The sequence below is a fragment of the Bos indicus x Bos taurus genome, chromosome 21 (assembly GCF_003369695.1).
Source record: "Bos indicus x Bos taurus breed Angus x Brahman F1 hybrid chromosome 21, Bos_hybrid_MaternalHap_v2.0, whole genome shotgun sequence".
Classification (NCBI taxonomy): domain Eukaryota; kingdom Metazoa; phylum Chordata; class Mammalia; order Artiodactyla; family Bovidae; genus Bos; species Bos indicus x Bos taurus.
This window is the reverse complement of record NC_040096.1, coordinates 17290391-17306273: the sequence shown is the minus strand read 5'-3', so window position 1 is coordinate 17306273 and position 15883 is coordinate 17290391. Positions and strand designations below refer to the sequence as shown.

Below are 15883 nucleotides of genomic sequence, written 5' to 3'. Positions count from 1 at the left end.
GGGGCAAGGACATCTTGGAGGATCCATTATGTGACCTACCACAGTGAATCCATGACCTAAATTCCTGTTTATACTAAACTTCAACTGACATTTCAGGAATATTAGCTGATTGTCCAGAACTATATATTTATTGGGTTGGCCAAAAAGGTCATCTTTTGGAACATCACATGGAAAGACCCAAATGCATTTTTTGGCCAACCCAACACAACACTCTTAAACATGTCTCTTCTCCGTTAGCATCTTTCACCTTTCTAAATGCACTTAATCCTGATCATCCCACCTACTGATGACTTCCCCTCCAATTCCTCAACCATTTCTGACAGTGGCAAAGACCACAGACATGGGCTACAATCTAACCAAAGTGAGTGGTCTCAGGCCATTGGTCTACCTCTCATCCAGGATGTTGAAAACATATCCTGGTAACTCATGCACTATGCAGGATACAACCATGAGTTATCCAATTCCTCAAAATCAGTATACTAGCAATCAGACGGCTATATTAGCCCTGCCATGGGCACTCTCTACATTTTTCCAAATCACCAAATGATCCTCCTTCTTACTTAGGCCTCCTGGAACTGCTCCTTAGAAAGTGTTAGTCACTCAGTTGTATCTGACTCTTGTGACCCCATGGACTGCATAACCCACCAGGCTCCTCTGTCCATGGGATTCTACAGGCAAGAATACTGGAGTGGGTTGCCACACCCTTCTCCAGGGGAATCTTCCTAACTCAGGGATCGAACCCAGGTCTCCTGCGTTGTAGGCATATTCTTTATAGTCTGAGCCACCAAGGCATCTCAGAATAATTTTGTTTAAATATTAGAGCTTGGGGGCTCGGTAGTTGTGGTCAGGAGTAGTTGTCCTGAGGCATGTGAAATCTTAGTTCCCTGACCAGGGATCGAACCCATGTCTCGTGCACTTGAAGGCAGATTTTTAACCACTGGACTACCAGGGAGGTCTCCACCCTAGAATAATTTTACCTTTACTCTCAGTCTACTTGAATGCCCCTCAGGGACAAGCTGCTAGAGTAAGGGACAGACTTGGTTGGCCCATAGATCGGGTCTGGGTATACCCCTTACTCAAGCATATGGACATTGTGACAGTCACCCCCTTTAGCATCTGCTTCTATGGAGAAGTTAAGTGTAGATCATCTGCCTCATTAGAGGCCGATTCCACAGAGCTACATTCTCTGGAATTCAAGTATTATTCTGTGCTATAATCAGCACACTCTGTCTTGAGCCATGCATAAAAGAAAAAAAAAGAAGCAACTGTTTTGTCAGTTTATTACAGCCACCACCATGACTGTCGTATCTCCTCACCAATACAAATTCATGCTCTGGCTCTCACATGACTCTCATCTTTCACGTATGGGACATCTGGTCTTTGACTTCTAATTTGACTTCCATACTTCCCTGAAAAAATATCTGGTCTCAGTTGTTGAATATTCCACCAAATCTTTCCTCTGTGGCTATTTATATATTTCTCCCTCTCACTCAAAATGAAACTCCAAGGGCTCTCATCCAAAGGATTTGTCATTTCCAAGATAAACATCTCTCCTACCTGCACGTCTCTGCCACTTCCATTATTTCACTTATCCTTCAAATGATTTTATCATAAAATCTCACACACTGCACAATAATTGGCAAAGCTTGCTAAATGGGAAGAAATAAGAGTGATGTTTATTTCCTCTTCCTGGAGTGGCAGGGCCTTCCTTTAGAACCAGAGTAAGTTTCATTAATGTCCTCCACAGTGCTCACTTTTTCTTTCATTAGTAAATGAAGCTTGACCTAGAGCTGACCTCAGTGGCAGCCCATTAGATATGTCCTCACAAGGAAGACGCTGTGTTGTATTGATGGTCTCTGTTTAGAGGCGTGCGACCAGATTGAAGCTGTAGGACTGTCCTGATCCTGGTCAATTTAATTTCACAAATAGAGTTCTATGAAACTCTGTCTTACTATTTTCCTGGCAACAGCCTGAATATTTTCAAATAGCCCCCTGAAAAGCCAACTGATTTCCCCCACTCAACTCTTCTGCAAAGTGCGGTAGAAAAGCTACAATGGATAACATATTGCTGGACCAAGGAGCAGCAACTGAAAAGTCATATCTGAACCTTTTTGGCCAACCGTCTCTCTATCTCCCAGAGTTTCCTTCAACTGACGTATACTACAACAGATGCTTCATTAAAAGAATGATACAGTCCCCAAGAGAAGATTTTTAGCATCTCCTTTTTATAATTAAAACTTTACATTTTTTCTGACATATTTCTATAACAGAGTTCAATGTGTCATCTTCTAATTAAGGCACTTTTCCCCCAAGGTAAGACATTCGTCTTAGCCTGGGGCCGAGAAAACAGAACCTTGGTGTGAAGCAATCAGAATACAGCATTACCATTGTATTAGCCTGCTTTGGGCTACCATAATAAAATACCCAAGATTGGGTGAATTGAACAAGACCTGTGTTTTCTTATTATTCTGCAGACTAACAGTTTCTGATCAAGTACTTTCAAATTCATTTTTTGACGAGACCTCGTTTCCTTGCTTGTCGATGGTCGCCCTCTCCCTGGGCCCACACACAGCCTCTCCTCTGCGCTCTTGCAAACAGAAAGAGCCATCTGGTGTCTCTTTCTCTTCCTATTAGAACATAAATTCTACTGGACTGGAACCCCACACTATGACCTTTTCTTTTCTTTCTTTTCTCTTGAGGGAATATGAAACATTTTATTTAAAGATTTTTATGTTGGATGGACAGGCTTAGATCTCATATTCATTGTTAAAAAAAAAAAAAAAAACTTTTGCAAACCTTTTATTTCATAATGAGATATAGCCAGTTAACAATTTTGTGTAGTTTCAGGTGGATAGCAAAGGGACTCAGCCATACATGTACATGTATCCTTTCTCCCCCAAACTCCCCTCCCATCCAAGCCGGCATATAACAGTGAACAGAGTTCCATCTGCTATACAGTAAGTCCTTGCTGGTTATCCATTTTATTTATTTTTTAAAAATATATTTTTAATCATTTATTTAGGCTTCACTGCACAGCATGTGGGATCTTAGTTCCCTGACCAGAGATGTGCCTCCTGCAGCCTGCTTATCCATTTCAAATACAGCCGTGTGTACATGTCCCTTTCAAGCTCCCTAACTATGGTTTCTCCCCAGCAACCATAAGTTCTTTCTCCAAGTCTGGGAGTCTGTTTCTGTTTAGTAAATAACTTCATTTCTATTATTCCTTTTTAGATTCTGCATATAAGCCTACCCTCATGATCTTATTTAATCTTAACTACTTTCTGAAAGAATCTTCTGCAGTGCAAGAGACCTGGGTTTGATCCCCGGAGAAGGATCAGGAGATTGATTTGATTGATTTGATTTGATTTGATTCCGGAGAAGGGAATGGCAATCGACTCCAGTATTCTTGCTTGGAAAATTCTATGGAGAGAGGAGCCTGGTGGGCTACAGTCCTTGGGGTCGCAAGAGTTGGATACGACTTAGCGACTAACCACCACCACTTCCTGAAAAGATCTATTTCCAAATACAGTCACATATTAGGGTTTTAACATATAAATTACGGTGGTGGTGGATGGAGAACAGAAGTTAGTTCATAATCACCACGTTGACTCACAGCCTTCCATGAAGAGACAGACCGGGTTACTCAGCATGCGAGTAAACTAAAGACAAGCTGTAAAGAGAAATTCTACACCCAAGTAGTCAATGAAAGGGAAGAACGGGTGATAATTTGCCCACATCCCTCCTGTCTCCTGTTTCCAGCTGGTGAGAGTTCACTTCATGAGGTATTAAAACTTCTTCTTATCTTGGTTACTTTCATGACTTAAAATGTCACAACACACATCTTCAGTGTGAGTTTTCATCCAAGTCCAGAATTTTGCTAGAAGAACTAGAAACTGCAGGCTTGCTACTGGTCTAGTTTCTCAGGAGCAGTAAGAGGAGGGCTTTGCCTTCCAAGAGCCCTTGGGGACTGCAGTGTTGTGCAGGAGGTAGGCAGCTCCTCCCAAGGAAGAAAGGAGAATGTCTGAGAAGATCGAGAAGTCATGTGTCTAATATAGTGGAATCTACTTTGGTGTGTGTGTGTGCTCAGTCACGCCTGACTCCCTGCAGCCGCATGGACTGCAGCCCGCTAGGCTCCTCTGTCCAGGGAATTTTCCAGACAAGAGTACTGGAGCAGGTTTCCATTTCCTTCTCTAGGGGATCTTCCCAACCCAGAGGTGGAATCCAGGTCTCCTGCACTGTAGGCAGATTTTTTTGACCACTTAGCCACCTGGGAAACGCCAGAATTTACTTCTAATATGAATTAAAAGACTTTTACCTTTGGTATATGCTTTCTCAGAACCAGACGACCCAAAAAGAGAGAGAATGAAAATATTTCTGATGTCACCATTCATATAGAAGTCAATGGCTTAAGTTTAGATAGAAGGCAGAACATATAAGAGAAATGGAGGAGAAACCAAAAGCCACTTATCCCTAATGGAAGGACATTTAGAAATATGTTTCATTTTTGACTCTTTTGGATATAAACTTCTAAAAATACAGAAATGTGAAAATTTTAGAGTAGACATCAATGATTAAGTTAATTTGATTAACAGGATAGTAGGAAGTTAACTTTTTTTCTCTCATGATCAAATATCTGCTCTTGTAGCATCTTGGCAAAAGAAAAACACTACTAAAATCTCTCAGTGATGACCATCACAAAAGGAGCCCATTCTTGGTCATTTTGCTAGTATCATCCTCAATATCCACACATATTCAGATTGACTGATCACAGGCTGAGTGATGAAAGCTGGGTCTTCCACAGGCAAGATTTACAGCACCATGTGAGCCCACAATGACCTTCAACCATTGGTACCACCGCCATTCTATCAATAGTACAGGAAAAGCATGCTTTCCATCAACATGGGATTCCAATTTGAATTTCCTGAATAGCAGATCTGGAATAACTATGCAGAATATGCTTAACACAGATAAGTAAACTATTGGGTTCACCAAAACAGTTCATAAGATGTTATGAAAAAAAACAACTGAACCTTATGGCCAACCCAAGATAAGACTAGCTTTCTCTTGCTGTGATTCTGGTTTCATACACAGAAATTATTCTCTTTGATATCACTTAAATGTATATGTTAAACTTGTTTTTTTTCTTTCAAATGCCCCGCTGAAAACTTGCCCATGGATCTACATATTTTTCTATCAGGACATAGCCCACTAGGACACGGACATTTTCTCAGAGGAGTTACCAAGTATAAGTTCCTAATATGAACCTAACCTGAAGGTTTAAAATCTTATATGGATTGCTACTTCTAACTCAGTATTTCTTCCCAGGACTTTAACCCTAATCATGCTCTAGCTCTGATGGCCATACTTCTGAGACCAACCAACTCAACAGAGTGCCTTGTAGAGCTCCTGAGGCCATTACTCATCATTTTCTCTTTATCCCATGGTGATAGACAATGCTATTAACCTTCACCCAACATATTGTGGGAACATGCTGGAGACCAAGCTGTAGTCATCACCAAGTACAGAAAACCAGCCCAGACACACCGCCAGGCAAGAGTGGCCACACAGAGACAATACCCTATAAACATGTGTTCACTTCACGTTACAGTAAGTCCCCTACATACAAACGAGTTCCGTTCTAAGATTTCTGTTCCAATTTGTTCATAAGTCCAAAAAGTTAGCCTACTTACCCAACTAACACAATCAGCCATAGAGCTGTACTTTAATAGGCTTATAAAACTTTTTACACAAACAATACATAGAAAACAAACAGAAAATAAAACATTTTCAATCTTACAATACAGTACCTTGAAAAGTTAGAGGTACCAGTTACATCACTGCTGCTTTTTCACTTTCTTCCAGACATCCTGGGCTTGAAATAAAGATACTTTACTGCTGTACTCTGTACAGTAAAGTACAAAAAAGCAGAACTGCTTGTAGAGGATAAATGCATATGACAACGTACGCCAGACACGTGAACTAACTTACGTGCATGGACATGGGAACACAGGTTCGCGTCTTTGAAAGTTCACAACTTGAAGGGTCGTATGTAGGGGACTTACTGTATTTACAAGATCTCTTCTGTTCCAGCACTACACGGGTTCATCACCTTCCTTTGATTTACCAAACAACTGCTCAGGACTTTTCGTGTAAGCTTGGCAGGGGGCAAGTGCAGTAGAAACATCACGGACTTCATGATAAAATCTGAGTCTGTCCCTACTGGCTTCAGCTCTTTGTGAGTTTCATTTCCCTCGCTCCAGACTTTGAAGAGCAATGGCTACCTCAGAGAGTTGTCATGAGAAAGCATGAACATGCCTGGCACAGAGGATGCATGTTCACACAACATAAGCATTATTCTCTTCCTTGTTTTCTGCTTCTGAGACACAACTCACAGCCCCATCGTGCATGTATTAATATTTATATCTCCCAGTCGTGCCATTTTCCTGAAACAAGAAAAACATTTGTCCCAATTTTTACATGGATAAAAGATAAAATATTTATTTAGTACCTTTGTCAGACTCTTTATGTTGTTACCTGCTTGATTTTCTATATACCAGATGTAGCTAGTCTCATTTTTTAGGTAGACAAAACTTAAGTTTAGAAAGAAATGTGAGATGCCCAAAGGGTTGGAAATTGAACCCATCTCCTGATTTTCATCCTGGAGCTCTTTGAGAAAGACCAGGCTTCCTCATCCACACAGGCCTTCCTTATGGGATTGAATGGTTCTACCCAGAGGCTTCAGACTTAAGAAACATTAGTCACAACTTAGGAAAGCACAACCTCAAGACCTCAGAAAATGTTCAGTTAACATGGCTGGGGACAGGTGCCACTGAGCTCGATCAAAGACTGGATAACCTTTGTTCATTTACTCAAGAAGCATTTTTGAGCTCCTACAGTATGCATGTCAATTAAGCAAAGAAAGAAATCAAAGAAGCAAATACAAACCCCATGCCATCCAAGAGTTTACTTAGTGGATTGCTGACATACAAAGGCACAAAAAGGTAAATGACATATAGGAATCAGGTTTAAAAAAAAAAATTGAATTGATAGCATAGAAACTGCCTCAAAGCTTATGTAATAAAGTGTTCAGTGAGAGTTATAGACCTAAGCTCTTTGGCAGATTGTCTCAGTCCTGACACTACCAACAATTGGACCGTGCAGTTCATTCTCACAGTGGGCTGCCTGTGTGTTGCAGGACATTTAAGGGCAAACCCCACACAGCTTCTATCACCAAGTGCTGCAAACTGGATGGATGAAAGCAACAGAAATGTATTAGCTCGTAGTTCTAGAGGCTAGACATCTGAAACCAAGGTGTTGGCAGACCATGCTCCCTCCAAACTTTCTAGAGAAAAATACCTCCTTGCCTCTTCCTGCTTCTGGTGGTCGCCAGCAGTCTGGGCTTAGCTTGATTTGTGGCAGTGTAACCCCAGTCTCTGCCTCCATCATCCCATGGCTGTCTTTCCTCTGTCTGTGTCCCCACCTCCCAATTTCCCTCTTCTTATTAAGACACCAATCATTGGAACAGAGCCCAGTTTAATCCAGTGTAACCTCCTGCTAACTCAATTACATCTTCAAAGGTCTTGTTTCCCGTAATGTCGCATTTGCACTTTCCAGTTGGACATGAATTTTCAAGAATGGGATTCAAGCCAGCACACCTGTACCATCCCCACTACATTGTCCCGGCCCTCCCCTCCACAAGTCATGGCAATTAAAAATCTCTCCAGACATTGCCGAATGTCCTCTTGGGGGGAAAATGATCGCTTGGAGTTGAGAACCACTGCTTCACAAGATCAGAAAAGGGAAAAATGCAAGTCCTTTTGTTGACAACTTTATTCAAGAGATCATCTTCCCTGGAGACTTTTTTTAAACTTTAGCCTAATCTTCTTGAGACTTGCTTAAGACTCTTAGTTACGATTTCCTAGGGGGCGCTTCTTTCACTAAGTGGATTGTCAAAATACCTTACAACTCCATCCCAGCCAGATTTTAGGACTGAGCTGCTGGTTAGAATTAAATTTCAGGCTGGCTCCTTCAATGGAACCCTATTGTCTCTGAGGATAGCAAAAGTGATGAAGAATCTCAGCTCCGATTTGATGGCAGGGATACTGAATAGATAGATAAGAGCAAAGAGTTCCAAAGTTGTAATTCAAGTCTTGTTCCACCATCAGACACCCATGAATGTGTGCATGCGCATAAACATAAACCTCAAATAAAATGAGAGATCTGTCTCAGCAGGAAAAAAAAAAGAAAACGGAAAACGAATGTGAGCTGAGTACTCAGTAAAGCTTTCAACAGGACAGGAAAGGGTCAAGGGAATCTGTTTCTCTGCCTTTGCAGTGTTGTCCCTCCCTCTTTTTTTAATACATTATTATTTATTCATGTATTCAGCTGCACCGAGTCTTAGTGGTAGCACTTTGGATTTCGATCATCATTGCAGCTTGCAGGATCTTTAATTGCTGCATGCAAACTCCGTCGTGGCATGTGGGGTCTAGTTCTCTCACCAGGGATTGAACCTGGGCCCCTGCTTTGGGAGCACTGAGTCTCAGTCACTGGACCACCAGGGAAGCCCCTGTTTCTCCTTGCTTTCTCTCCCAATATCATTGCTATTTCCTTCCTCCTCTTTCTTTCCTCCTTTTATGTTCTCACCTTCCTCGCCTCTCCTTTTCTCCATTTCCCTTCCTTCCTCCCATTCCCCGTCAGTGCCTTTCTTTCCCCCTTCCTTAAGGGCACACTGCTGAGGCTAGCGTCAGGAGGAAAGATGCCATTAAAACCATACAATGCCAGCTAGTTGGGGTGACTTGGAAATAAAGTGGTCACTACAGGCTCACATCCCCTGTCAGCTTGTGAAGAATGGCTCTTCTCCAGTCTTTTCTCTTTCAAGAGTTTATTAAATTCATTCAGTGAGAAGAAGGAGAGATGTAAAAGGAATTATGAAGTCTTGAGGAAAATTACTTTTTTAAGGTTAAGTAGCATGACAATGGCAGCTGATAGAGCAAATTAAATTCTAACTGCACCAGTGATTTGATAGATATCATTTTGCTAAGTGTTACTGAGAAAATGCCGGCTTGGGGAAACGAAGCTGAAATTCAGAATGAGCGCTTGTCAAGTTGTGGAATCTGATTCAATTAGGTGAAGTTCATTAATATAAAGAGAAAAAGGGTCATATGGAAAATGGAAATTTGTAAAACAGATCCAGAGCATTTTTATGGCAAACATACATGCAACATCTTTAGGCAAGCAAGTATTTATTTAATTCAGGGTCTAAAAGGAAAGAAAACATTTCACTTCCACATCAGTGAGCAATCATAGTTGTAGCTTGCAATGGTTCATTTCTTATGACATTTGAGAAACATGCATAAACTATGCTTTGTCTTTGCGAATCCAATACAAAGCTTGCCAAGAACTTACTCATCCCAGGAAAACACTCTCAGTCACTTGGACATCACTCTGTCGCCACAGGTAGCAAGAGAAAGTCAGTAATGACTGCAATTACTCTGTGCCGATCCTGCACATCAAGAATTTTGTACAGGCAACTGCCAATGGGGACTTTTCAGTAACCATCTAGTTATCCTTAAAAAATTTAGTAAAATGGGTGCTATAAAATGTCCACCATGAAATATTTATCACCCATTCATTAGATTGCTTCTCCTAAGGCATTCAAGCAGGGTTTGCTAAAACAGTTTCAAAATCTTATTTTGCCTAGATGCAAGCAAGTAAGCCTCATTAGTGATCAATTACCAGCCAAGTCCACCCTAATAAGTCATTAATATATGCCTTGTACTGTCAAATCCCTTAATTGGGTACCACATGTCCAATAAACCATCAGATGCTATTATTAATAAAGGTCTCAAAGCTCCACCAAGATCCATATTGTGAAAACAAGGTACCAAACAGGGTAATTTTTCATCACTTTCTAACCTGACCTACCATAGTGCAGACCAAACCAGCAAGCGCTCAGACCCAAAGGCAGAGTTTGGCTGTACGGCCCATTGTTAGCATCGATTCTCAAAGCTTCCACGAGTGGTGTCATTTACACGAGAATCTTGTTGGCTGGTGAGCCCTGACTACCTTAAAAAGGTCCATTTTTCAGAAGTTCCTGCTTCCTCCTTTTCAACAAAAGATTGTCAGGTCAGTGATGTTGCTATTCACTCGATCTTAAAGAACAAGATCACATCCTGCACCAACTTGCTGCTGTTATAGTTTAGTCGCTAAGTCGTGTCTAACTCTTGCAACCCCATGGACTGTAGCCCACCAGGTTCCTCTGTCCATGGGTTTCCCAAGGCAAGAATAGTGGAGTGGGTTGCCCTTTCCTACTCCAGGGGATCTTCCCGACCCAGGGATGGAAACCTGTGTCTCTTAAGTCTCCTGCATTGGGAGGTGGTTCTTTACTACTAGCGTATTTGTATTCATTACTAAACTGTACATTTATGATCTGTTCATCGCAGTATGCCCAATGCCTAGCACAGTGCCTGGTGCATAGTAGACATGCAATTAATTGTGGCTGATTGCTGGTGTCACCGACCGCAGGAGGCAACTACAAACGGGATGGCTTGTGAGCAGCAGAAAGCGAGCAGGGCAAGGCCTTGAATAGTTCTGGCTTTACTATCCACAGAAAGTCTTCTCTAAATGTCACTGCCCCCCTCCTCCACATCCTTTTTCTTCTTTTCCTCTCCCTCACTCTTTCTCCTAATCAGCTGTCTCCCCGCAGGTAAAAATGAGAACAGAGCCATCCAAGGGAGACGTTGATAAGATGCTCAGGCAGACCAGCAGAAGCTGTGTCGAGGGCTTTGGGCATGACGTATGGATTGTCTTCTCTGCTCACTGCTGCTCCCCAGAGCCTAAGACAGTGCTAAGAAGGAGGAGGCGCTCGGCTAATTTACCATGAACAAATGGATGACTAGATTGATTAAATACTTAATTGACTGTGGAAAAGTCGTGCTCCTCTCTGCTCACCAATGACGTTATGTGACTGAGGGATGAAAAGGAGTCAGGTAGGAATTGAGGACTCTGAACAGGACAGATCAGAATCCCTTCTGTGTCCTTCTAGTAATCATCATTTCTTGCTATATTGGGATCTGGGCTCCCACTCAGGGCCTGCGTATTAAATGATAAGAGCAGTAATAGCTAATGTTTAAGAATTGCTTATCGTGCTGAGCAAAGTGCCTTACTTACATTATCTGATTCCATAATCAAAACCACACAGGGAGGTGTTGTTATTATCATTGTATTTAAAGCCAAGACCCTGAGGCTTAGAAAATGTAAAAGACACACTCCAGACCATACAGCTAGCAAGCAAAAGATCTGTGCTTCTGTCCACGTCTTGGGGCTCCCTGCTGGCTCAGATGCTAAAGAATCTACTGGCAATGAAGAAGACCTGGGTTCATTCCCTGGGTGGGAAAGATCCCCTGGAGAAGGGAATGGCTACCCACTCCAGCATTCTTGCCTAGAGAATCCCACAGACAGAGGAGCCTGGTAGGCTACAGTCCATGGAATCTCAAAGAGCCTTAGCCTCCGGACTATGCTGTCTCCTTCTAGACCTAGAATGTTATAAACCCTGGTTCACCCCGCCTGGATTCACAGGCTGTACACTGCACAACACCAGGGTGCTCTATTAACATGGATCACAACGTGACCAGTGCTCACTGGATTTGTGCAACACAACAGCAGTGCTCACGTTCGAGTTGCTGAGGCCCGCAGGACACCAAGCGACCACGGTTCAACCCTTGGATTAAGTTCAACACTCACTTCGATAAGCAAGCTGTGGAAAGAGTCGTCCTGCTTTGTCCACTCCATTTCAATGGTTACTCAGCGCGACAGTAACAATGATTCTAAGGCCCATGTTACAATTCTGCTTTCTGGTCTGAATCACTCTGGCACTGGAGCCATGCCCCCCAGCCCATGTTATGCCCATCAATACACATTGACAATAGATTTCATTCAACTCCAATGGTTCTCTGGTTAATTTACACAGTGCCAAACTGACCTTTCCAAATATGCCCCACAGCACGGTGAGAGGGAGAGAAATTTACTGCCAGGAATCAAAAATACGTTACCTTGTGAAATATGGGTTTTTTCATGGCTTGATTTGAACTTTATATCAGAAACTGTGGAGCGGTTCAATGATTATTCACCATTTGAGGAAGGGAAAAGGCAGTGCGGAGGCCTTCAGGGTCCATATTTCATAGCCCTATTAGACGTGCACACAGGTGATTAAAGGTCCTGCTAGCAGCAGGCTAGCAGGGCCTGGTGGTCACATTCTAGAAAAGGAGATGGATTACTTTGAAAAGGAAGAAACTTAAGAACCCACAGGCACTGGAAAAGTTGGTACAAATTTCTCCAGTGAATGCATTGGAGGGAAAAAAAAAAAAAGTTCCCCGACTTTTCCTTCTTTTTCTAATCTTTTGTTCTGCCATGAAATCCACTGCATGCATGCTCAGTCCCTCAGTCAAGTCCGACTCTTGCGACCCCGTGGACTGTAGCCCACCAGGCTCCTCTGTCCCTGGGATTCTCTAGACAAGAATACTGGAGTGGGTTGCCATTTCCTACTCTGGGGGATTTTCCCAACCTACAGATGGAACCTGCATCTCCTGCACCTCCTGCTTAGCAGGTGGATTCTTTACCACTGAGCCACCTTGGAAGCCTGCAAAATCTACGAAAGGCTTTAACCCATGCTTATCTGAGCTTAGATATGACTTCAATGATATTTGGATTCAGCCTCCATGAGGCATCTATCCTGTGAGGAGATGTAGAGGCAAGAATAATTTCTGAGAAGACCAGGGTATTGGGGCACGGGCAAAAGCAGAGCAAGAATCCAGGGGAATTAGCCAGGCCCGATCAAGGACCTTGAGGCTTGCTGGCAGGCCTGAAGGCAAAAAGCAGAGGGAGCCATTGCTGGTACCTAGAAAGGGAAATGGGTTTCCCAGGTGACCTGCCTGCTAATGTAGGAGATGTAGGTTTGATCCCTGGGTAGGGACAGTCCCCCAGAAGAGGGCATGCCAACCCACTCCAGTATTATTTCCTGGAGAAATCCATGGACAGAGGAGCCTGACAGGCTACAGTCCAATGGGTCACAAAGAGCCAGACATGCCTGAAGTGACTGAGCACACACACCCAGAAAGGGCAGAGGTTTGGAGAGAGGTGCCTCTAAGAAGTGGTGACTTTCAGAAGAGAGATATAGCCAACCCACAACCAAGAAGGAAGCGGGGAGAATAAAGAGATCTCACTCTTCTCCCTTTTACAATCTTTTATACTGCCTCCTACTGGTCAATCCAATTCAAAGCCACTCCATCAAAGGACCACCCCCCGCCCCAACCCCGCCACCATTGATACTGACTATAAAGATCAGTAACCTCCCAATTCATAAATTCACTCTCTAGAGTTAGAGAGTGGATACAGGGTATTAGGGGGGATAACTGGAAAATGTCTGGCACACCAAGAAAATTCTCAAAATACACTTTTATCCTTGATCCCCCAGGACTCCCCCTAATTTAATGAAGACTATATGTCTGGTACACCAGTCTGGATGGTGTATGTTGCCACTGCTGCTAAGTCACTTCAGTCGTGTCCGACTCTGTGTGACCCCATAGGCGGCAGCCTACCAGGCTCCCCCATCCCTGGGATTCTCTAGGCAAGAATACTGGATGGTGTATCAGATCAGATCAGTCACTCAGTCATGTCCGACTCTTTGCGACCCCATGAATCACAGCATGCCAGGCCTCCCTGTCCATCACCAACTCCCGCAGTTCACTCAGACTCACGTCCATCGAGTCAGTGATGCCATCCAGCCATCTCATTCTCCGTCGTCCCCTTCTCCTCCTGCCCCCAATCCCTCCCAGCATCAGAGTCTTTCCCAATGAGTCAACTCTTTGCATGAGGTGGCCAAAGTACTGCAGTTTCAGCTTTAGCATCATTCCTTCCAAAGAAATCCCAGGGCTGATCTCCTTCAGAATGGACTGGTTGGATCTCCTTGCAGTCCAAGGGACTCTCAAGAGTCTTCTCCAACACCACAGTTCAAAAGCATCAATTCTTTGGCGCTCAGCCTTCCTCACAGTCCAACTCTCACATCCATACATGACCACAGGAAAAACCATAGCCTTGACTAGACGAACCTTTGTTGGCAAAGTAATGTCTCTGCTTTTGAATATGCTATCACAACCCAGATAATCAGGATGGTGTGATCACTGACCTAGAGCCAGACATCCTGGAATATGAAGTCAAGTGGGCCTTAGAAAGCATCACTACGAACAAAGCTAGTGGAGATGATAGAATTCCAGTTGAGCTATTCCAAATCCTGAAAGATAATGCTGTGAAAGTGCTACACTCAATATGCCAGCAAATTTGGAAAACTCAGCAGTGGCCACAGGACTGGAAAAGGTCCGTTTTCATTCCAATCCCAAAGAAAGGCAATGCCAAAGAATGCTCAAACTACCACACAATTGTGCTCATCTCACACGCTCGTAAAGTAATGCTCAAAATTCTCCAAGCCAGGCTTCAGCAATACGTGAACCCTGAACTTCCTGATGTTCAAGCTGGTTTTAGAAAAGGCAGAGGAACCAGAGATCAAATTGCCAACATCCGCTGGATCATGGAAAAAGCAAGAGAGTTCCAGAAAAACATCTATTTCTGCTTTATTGACTATGCCAAAGCCTTTGACTGTGTGGATCACAATAAACTGTGGAAAATTCTGAAAGAGATGGGAATACCAGACCACCTGACCTGCCTCTTGAGAAATCTGTATGCAGGTCAGGAAGCAACAGTTAGAACTGGACATGGAACAACAGACTGGTTCCAAATAGGAAAAGGAGTACGTCAAGGCTGTATATTGTCACCCTGCTTATTTAACTTATATGCAGAGTACATCATGAGAAACGCTGGACTGGAAGAAGCACAAGCTGGAATCAAGATTGCCGGGAGAAATACCAATAACCTCAGATATGCAGATGACACCACCCTTATGGCAGAAAGTGAAGAGGAACTAAAAAGCCTCTTGATGACGGTGAAAGTGGAGAGTGAAAAAGTTGGCTTCAAGCTGAACATTCAGAAAACGAAGATCATGGCATCCGGTCCCATCACTTGATGGGAAATAGATGGGGAAACAGTGGAAACAGTGTCAGACTTTATTTTTCTGGGCTCCAAAATCACTGCAGATGGTGATTGCAGCCATGAAATTAAAAGATGCTTACTCCTTGGAAGGAAAGTTATGACCAACCTAGATAGCATATTGAAAAGCAGAGACATTACTTTGCCAACAAAGGTTCGTCTAGTCAAGGATGGTGTATAGAGTACACTAAATTTGAGACTTCCCTGGTGGTCCAGTGGTTAGGACTCCATGCTTCCACTGCAGGGAACATGGGTCCAATCCCTGGTCAGGGAACTAAGAGCCCATGCTGCATGGTGTGGCCAAAAATTAAAATAATGATAATTATTAATTAAATTTAATTTCTTCACCCAGTGCCAGTTTAAAGTGAGCTTTCTCCTTTGAATTCACAATATGCCGCACTTGGTGCAAATTCTAAAAATGTTATTTCTTTGAGTCTGTGCTTCCTTCTCTATTATAATAGAAACTCCTTTGAGGGAGACAGACATGATTTCCTAATAAACAACATAAATTGAGTACCTACTTACAGTGGGTATTCGCTACATTTACTGTTTCATTTAATCATCATAATGAACACATAGATGAGGGAATAAAGCTCAGAGGAGCTGAGTTTCACAAGGTGACGCAGCCAACATGGGAAAGATCAGAGAACTAAACGCAATTCTTTCTGACACTACCATTCAGGTTCTTAGCGACCTTGTCACTCTGCCTCTTTCTTGCTTTATGAAATTTCTGCAATACTTAGTAAGGCGCCCATACAAAGAAGACCTCGATATGTCTATTGGATGA

The 15883-nt window shown here is 42.9% G+C and overlaps 1 protein-coding gene across 2 annotated transcripts in view; it reads right to left on the bottom strand.

Annotated features, from left to right (window-relative positions):
* The window catches only part of AGBL1 (ATP/GTP binding protein like 1), a 928519-nt gene that overhangs the window by 628275 nt on the left and 284361 nt on the right, over nucleotides 1–15883 (bottom strand). The window lies entirely within an intron of this gene.